This window comes from Glycine max, chromosome 6 (assembly GCF_000004515.6).
Source record: "Glycine max cultivar Williams 82 chromosome 6, Glycine_max_v4.0, whole genome shotgun sequence".
In the NCBI taxonomy this organism is placed as follows: Eukaryota; Viridiplantae; Streptophyta; class Magnoliopsida; order Fabales; family Fabaceae; genus Glycine; species Glycine max.
In genome coordinates, this window is record NC_038242.2 from 46,153,294 (window position 1) to 46,161,099 (window position 7,806).

Below are 7,806 nucleotides of genomic sequence, written 5' to 3' on the forward strand. Positions count from 1 at the left end.
GAAAGGTCAATAGAGTTTGCTAGCAAATTTCCCCACCCAAATCTTAGACCAAAACCCAGTTACAAAGATTTCTAGGTTGTCTAAATTACGTAGGAGAATTTGTCCCCTACTTAAACAATATTGTCAAGCAATTGCATGATAGGCTAAAGAAAAATCCGCCTCCTTGGTCTGACCTCCATACCCAAACAGTTAAAGAAATCAAAATCAAAGTCCAATCCATAAAATGTTTGTATCTTCCCATTCCACAGGCATTCAAAATTGTCAAAACTGATGCATCAGACATCGGTTATGGTGGCATCCTCAAACAACAAGTACATGGTCAAGAACATGTCATTGCATATACTTCAAAACATTGGAATCCTGCACAATTAAAGCATTCAACTGTTAAAAAAGAAGTTTTAGCAATTGTTTTGTGCATTTCCAAATTTCAATCTGATCTATTAAATAAAAAAAATTTGGTAAGGGTTGACTGCAAATCAGCCAAAGACATTTTACAGAAGGATGTAAAAAACCTTGCCTCAAAACAGATTTTTGCAAGATGGCAAGCAATTTTAAGTGTCTTTGATTTTAATATAGAATATATCAAGGGCTCTTCCAACTCTCTACCTGACTACCTCACCCGTGAATTTTTACAGAAAATTCCCGATGCCTCCTAAGGTGTCTAGTTCCTCCGGCAGAGGAGGGAAATCCAGTACAAAAGGAAAAGAGGTTCTATTGGCTCTACCAGAGCCAATAACCAAAAAAGCAACTACATCATCTTCTGGGTCACCTACCCAGACTGGGTCATCAACCCAGAAAGGAAAGCTTGAAGGGTCATTGACCCAGATAACTACCGTCAAACCTGAGTCATCAACTCAAGAATCCCCAAAACCAACAACAACCAAACAGACCGTGGCTGACTATGCCTGGTCAATACAAACTCTCTTGGCCTTAGAAGATATAGGCCTCACCAAAGTACCAAAATTGGCCAAAAAGACCTGGGCAGAAATGGCCTCAGAATAAGATGATGATTCTAAAACAGATCTGCAAAAACAAATCCAAAAGGCCAAACAGACCAAAACTGTCTGTAACCAAACACCAAGCCAATCGTTGACTCAACAAGAATCAACGCCACAACCCAGCAACAGTTATATTTCCAAAAACAAATTTTTCAATGTTTTACAAATGGAACCAGAATACTGGGACAAGAATCCTTTCAAAGCAACCGCCAAAGTATTCCCCCCGGGATTCCATTACAGGCCAACAGCCACAAACAAAACCCGCAAATTCTACGAATTCATTCTAATAGATACAAACTCAGTATCTATTAAACAGTTCAAAGACCCCAAAGATCTAAATCTAAATACCCATTCCAGAATCCAAATCTTAAAGGTTATGCAGCCACGACATTGTGGCTCAAAATTAAACCAACCCAAAAAATTTTCTGCACCATTTGACCCTGCAAGATATAATTATTGGGATTACATTGACGCCTGGACCAATATGTTCTGGCATCAAAATAGTAAATTCAAGCATTCATGGCTAATTTACTTCAAAAATAACACTGTGTATAATTTTCCAAATTGGTTCCTCCAATGGTGGAACTACTTCAGACCAATTCCACAGATATTCCCAGAAGAAGTCCAACAGGGATTCCAACAATTCAACAAGCTCTATAATAGCAAGGAATCACGTATTCCGGCAGATTTAAAGTACTTTTCCAGTTTTGCCTTGTCATGGATTTTTTCAAGGCAATACAGATACGGAAAAACCGAAAACAGCAAACAGTATCCACCGTTGCAGAGACACGCCTTTGTAAAATGGTGGTCACAATTCGATACTTCAAAGGCTGCTCCAGAACAAGTCAAGAACAGATTCCAGAGCAATCCTGAGTTCCTCAAACCTGCTAATCCGGAGACATCTTTGTTTTTGAATCAGAAGTCGCAACTGGCAGCATTCTTAGCAAGCTCAAAATCTAAAGAGAGTCTTGCTCAGAATCTCAAAGAAGTTCTCCAACTACTTCAACAGGAAGTGGAAGAAGAACCCCCCAAGAAGGAAGCCGAATCATCCGAGACTAATGATGACCAAGAAGATGATCCATTCTACCAGAATGAAGATGACTGTTTTGGTATATCGTTAGACGACGATTAATTAGTTTTAGTAATCATGAATTATTGTAACTAATTTGTCGGTACCTCTTATTAATGTAATTTGTAAAAGTTTTGTAACAGTTCCGGTAAACATTACCGACACTGTAGAAACAGTAAAAATTGAGTCTATTTAAAGGAGTCCTCGTTCCCTTTGTGAGGTACCCTTTCAGATAGTCTCAAAACCAGGTTTTAGAGAGAGAAGCTCTGCCTAGGAAAAACTCTTTGTAAGCTTCTATGCCCATATCAATTAAGGGCTTGATGGCTACTTGTACACAACCGATGTGTAGATATTTATACTTACGGCTATGTTCATAAATTGAATTTTTTGAAAGTAAATGAAATTCTTCCCCTATATCTTGTCCTAGTGGAATATTGTTTACTACTGTTTTGATTATGTAATCAAAGTTGTATTTGTCCTTTATTGTTTCAGGAACGTATAGTTGATCCTGAGGGATTTCTGGAATGTTCCAGTCATCCATGTTTTGATTGATATCTTCGAATCGGACTTCCTCATCGAAGAGATTTTGTTTTGCGGCGACCTCTTGGGTCTGGTTATCTTGATCATTTAATAAATTGGAGTTTCTTGAAGAAGATGAGGAGGAGGAGTTTGAGCGAAAAGAGATACGGGAAAAAGATCGTAATAGTCTAGACATGATTATAATATTCTCTAATATCTTTTCCCTCATTTGGTTCCATAGAAATATCCCCGTAAGTAAATATGTCACAAAATTTTTCTGGATCTGAATTATTTTTAAGAAAAACTCTTTTTTTTTTATAAAATAGTTTGAACGGCAATCCTATAGCCACCAGTATATTATGTCTTGATATTTTGGTTAAACAGTACACCTTAGCCTTACTACCCTTTATCCATCACGGGTCTTACTGCTACAGTACCATTTAACTAAAATATTATATAGCTGTATTTCCAGGAAGTACTGTTCAAACATCTACTATACAGATCAAAATAAAATATTACTCGTATTGTACAAGGTTTCAGATCAATAAAATTTGTTTACATATGTCCTTACGGACCATATTCCTACTTCCCCATCAGGCTCTGATACCAGAGATATGCCCTTGATACGGTACTGTAGGAATATGGTATTGTAACTAATATATAGGCCTTAGAAGATATAGGCCTCACCAAAGTACCAAAATTGGCCAAAAAGACCTGGGCAGAAATGGCCTCAGAATAAGATGATGATTCTAAAACAGATCTGCAAAAACAAATCCAAAAGGCCAAACAGACCAAAACTGTCTGTAACCAAACACCAAGCCAATCGTTGACTCAACAAGAATCAACGCCACAACCCAGCAACAGTTATATTTCCAAAAACAAATTTTTCAATGTTTTACAAATGGAACCAGAATACTGGGACAAGAATCCTTTCAAAGCAACCGCCAAAGTATTCCCCCCGGGATTCCATTACAGGCCAACAGCCACAAACAAAACCCGCAAATTCTACGAATTCATTCTAATAGATACAAACTCAGTATCTATTAAACAGTTCAAAGACCCCAAAGATCTAAATCTAAATACCCATTCCAGAATCCAAATCTTAAAGGTTATGCAGCCACGACATTGTGGCTCAAAATTAAACCAACCCAAAAAATTTTCTGCACCATTTGACCCTGCAAGATATAATTATTGGGATTACATTGACGCCTGGACCAATATGTTCTGGCATCAAAATAGTAAATTCAAGCATTCATGGCTAATTTACTTCAAAAATAACACTGTGTATAATTTTCCAAATTGGTTCCTCCAATGGTGGAACTACTTCAGACCAATTCCACAGATATTCCCAGAAGAAGTCCAACAGGGATTCCAACAATTCAACAAGCTCTATAATAGCAAGGAATCACGTATTCCGGCAGATTTAAAGTACTTTTCCAGTTTTGCCTTGTCATGGATTTTTTCAAGGCAATACAGATACGGAAAAACCGAAAACAGCAAACAGTATCCACCGTTGCAGAGACACGCCTTTGTAAAATGGTGGTCACAATTCGATACTTCAAAGGCTGCTCCAGAACAAGTCAAGAACTGGTTCCAGAGCAATCCTGAGTTCCTCAAACCTGCTAATCCGAAGACATCTTTGTTTCTGAATCAGAAGTCACAACTGGCAGCATTCTTAGCAAGCTCAAAATCTAAAGAGAGTCTTGCTCAGAATCTCAAAGAAGTTCTCCAACTACTTCAACAGGAAGTGGAAGAAGAACCCCCGAAGAAGGAAGTCGAATCATCCGAGACTAATGATGACCAAGAAGATGATCCATTCTACCAGAATGAAGATGACTGTTTTGGTATATCGTTAGACGACGATTAATTAGTTTTAGTAATCATGAATTATTGTAACTAATTTGTCGGTACCTCTTATTAATGTAATTTGTAAAAGTTTTGTAACAGTTCCGGTAAACATTACCGACACTGTAGAAACAGTAAAAATTGAGTCTATTTAAAGGAGTCCTCGTTCCCTTTGTGAGGTACCCTTTCAGATAGTCTCAAAACCAGGTTTTAGAGAGAGAAGCTCTGCCTAGGAAAAACTCTTTGTAAGCTTCTATGCCCATATCAATTAAGGGCTTGATGGCTACTTGTACACAACCGATGTGTAGATATTTATACTTACGGCTATGTTCATAAATTGAATTTTTTGAAAGTAAATGAAATTCTTCCCCTATATCTTGTCCTAGTGGAATATTGTTTACTACTGTTTTGATTATGTAATCAAAGTTGTATTTGTCCTTTATTGTTTCAGGAACGTATAGTTGATCCTGAGGGATTTCTGGAATGTTCCAGTCATCCATGTTTTGATTGATATCTTCGAATCGGACTTCCTCATCGAAGAGATTTTGTTTTGCGGCGACCTCTTGGGTCTGGTTATCTTGATCATTTAATAAATTGGAGTTTCTTGAAGAAGATGAGGAGGAGGAGTTTGAGCGAAAAGAGATACGGGAAAAAGATCGTAATAGTCTAGACATGATTATAATATTCTCTAATATCTTTTCCCTCATTTGGTTCCATAGAAATATCCCCGTAAGTAAATATGTCACAAAATTTTTCTGGATCTGAATTATTTTTAAGAAAAACTCTTTTTTTTTTATAAAATAGTTTGAACGGCAATCCTATAGCCACCAGTATATTATGTCTTGATATTTTGGTTAAACAGTACACCTTAGCCTTACTACCCTTTATCCATCACGGGTCTTACTGCTACAGTACCATTTAACTAAAATATTATATAGCTGTATTTCCAGGAAGTACTGTTCAAACATCTACTATACAGATCAAAATAAAATATTACTCATATTGTACAAGGTTTCAGATCAATAAAATTTGTTTACATATGTCCTTACGGACCATATTCCTACTTCCCCATCAGGCTCTGATACCAGAGATATGCCCTTGATACGGTACTGTAGGAATATGGTATTGTAACTAATATATAGGCCTTAGAAGATATAGGCCTCACCAAAGTACCAAAATTGGCCAAAAAGACCTGGGCAGAAATGGCCTCAGAATAAGATGATGATTCTAAAACAGATCTGCAAAAACAAATCCAAAAGGCCAAACAGACCAAAACTGTCTGTAACCAAACACCAAGCCAATCGTTGACTCAACAAGAATCAACGCCACAACCCAGCAACAGTTATATTTCCAAAAACAAATTTTTCAATGTTTTACAAATGGAACCAGAATACTGGGACAAGAATCCTTTCAAAGCAACCGCCAAAGTATTCCCCCCGGGATTCCATTACAGGCCAACAGCCACAAACAAAACCCGCAAATTCTACGAATTCATTCTAATAGATACAAACTCAGTATCTATTAAACAGTTCAAAGACCCCAAAGATCTAAATCTAAATACCCATTCCAGAATCCAAATCTTAAAGGTTATGCAGCCACGACATTGTGGCTCAAAATTAAACCAACCCAAAAAATTTTCTGCACCATTTGACCCTGCAAGATATAATTATTGGGATTACATTGACGCCTGGACCAATATGTTCTGGCATCAAAATAGTAAATTCAAGCATTCATGGCTAATTTACTTCAAAAATAACACTGTGTATAATTTTCCAAATTGGTTCCTCCAATGGTGGAACTACTTCAGACCAATTCCACAGATATTCCCAGAAGAAGTCCAACAGGGATTCCAACAATTCAACAAGCTCTATAATAGCAAGGAATCACGTATTCCGGCAGATTTAAAGTACTTTTCCAGTTTTGCCTTGTCATGGATTTTTTCAAGGCAATACAGATACGGAAAAACCGAAAACAGCAAACAGTATCCACCGTTGCAGAGACACGCCTTTGTAAAATGGTGGTCACAATTCGATACTTCAAAGGCTGCTCCAGAACAAGTCAAGAACTGGTTCCAGAGCAATCCTGAGTTCCTCAAACCTGCTAATCCGAAGACATCTTTGTTTCTGAATCAGAAGTCACAACTGGCAGCATTCTTAGCAAGCTCAAAATCTAAAGAGAGTCTTGCTCAGAATCTCAAAGAAGTTCTCCAACTACTTCAACAGGAAGTGGAAGAAGAACCCCCGAAGAAGGAAGTCGAATCATCCGAGACTAATGATGACCAAGAAGATGATCCATTCTACCAGAATGAAGATGACTATTTTGGTATATCGTTAGACGACGATTAATTAGTTTTAGTAATCATGAATTATTGTAACTAATTTGTCGGTACCTCTTATTAATGTAATTTGTAAAATTTTTGTAACAGTTCCGGTAAACATTACCGACACTGTAGAAACAGTAAAAATTGAGTCTATTTAAAGGAGTCCTCGTTCCCTTTGTGAGGTACCCTTTCAGATAGTCTCATAACCAGGTTTTAGAGAGAGAAGCTCTGCCTAGGGAAAAACTCTTTGTAAGCTTCTATGCCCATATCAATTAAGAGCTTGATGGGTACTTGTACACAACCGATGTTTAGATATTTATACTTACGGCTATGTTCATAAATTGAATTTTTTGAAAGTAAATGAAATTCTTCCCCTATATCTTGTCCTAGAGGAATATTGTTTTCTACTGTTTTGATTATGTAATCAAAGTTGTGTTTGTCCTTTATTGTTTCAGGAACGTATAGTTGATCCTGAGGGATTTCTGGAATGTTCCAGTCATCCATGTTTTGATTGATATATTCGAATCGGACTTCCTCATCGAAGAGATTGTGTTTTGGGGCGACCTCTTGGGTCTGGTTATCTTGATCATTTAATAAATTGGAGTTTCTTGAAGATGAGGAGGAGGAGTTTGAGCGAAAAGAGATACGGGAAAAAGATCGTAATAGTCTAGACATGATTATAATATTCTCTAATATCTTTGCCCTCATTTGGTTCCATAGAAATATCCCCGTAAGTAAATATGTCACAAAATTTTTCTGGATCTGAATTATTTTAAAGAAAAACTCTTTTTTTTATATATAAAATAGTTTGAACGGCAATCCTATAGCCACCAGTATATTATGTCTTGATATTTTGGTTAAACAATACACCTTGGCCTTACCGCCCTTTATCTATCACAGGTCTTAGTACTACAATACCATTCAACTAAAATATTAGACTGCTATACTTCCAGGAAGTACTGTTCAAACATTTACTGTACAACAAATGTTTGAACAGTACTTCCTGGAAGTACAGCAGTCTAATATTTTAGTTGAATAGTACTGTAGCAGTAAGA

The 7,806-nt window shown here is 36.9% G+C and overlaps 1 protein-coding gene and 1 non-coding gene across 9 annotated transcripts in view; one reads left to right on the forward strand and one right to left on the reverse strand.

Moving 5' to 3' along the window:
- The window catches only part of LOC102664733 (disease resistance protein TAO1), a 50,433-nt gene that overhangs the window by 8,422 nt on the left and 34,205 nt on the right, over positions 1-7,806 (reverse strand). For 6 of the 8 annotated variants that reach the window (XM_041016693.1, XM_041016702.1, XM_041016700.1 and 3 more), the window contains one exon: positions 60-360. The exons of the other annotated variants lie outside the window; for them this stretch is intronic. The gene's annotated coding sequence lies outside the window, so the exon portion shown is untranslated. Of the gene's footprint in view, positions 1-59; positions 361-7,806 lie in introns of those variants that run through there. 8 annotated transcript variants of the gene reach the window in all.
- MIR5034 (microRNA MIR5034) lies at positions 2,227-2,377 on the forward strand. Its single transcript, NR_048817.1, has one exon. It is a non-coding gene; the product is annotated as a microRNA MIR5034 (primary transcript).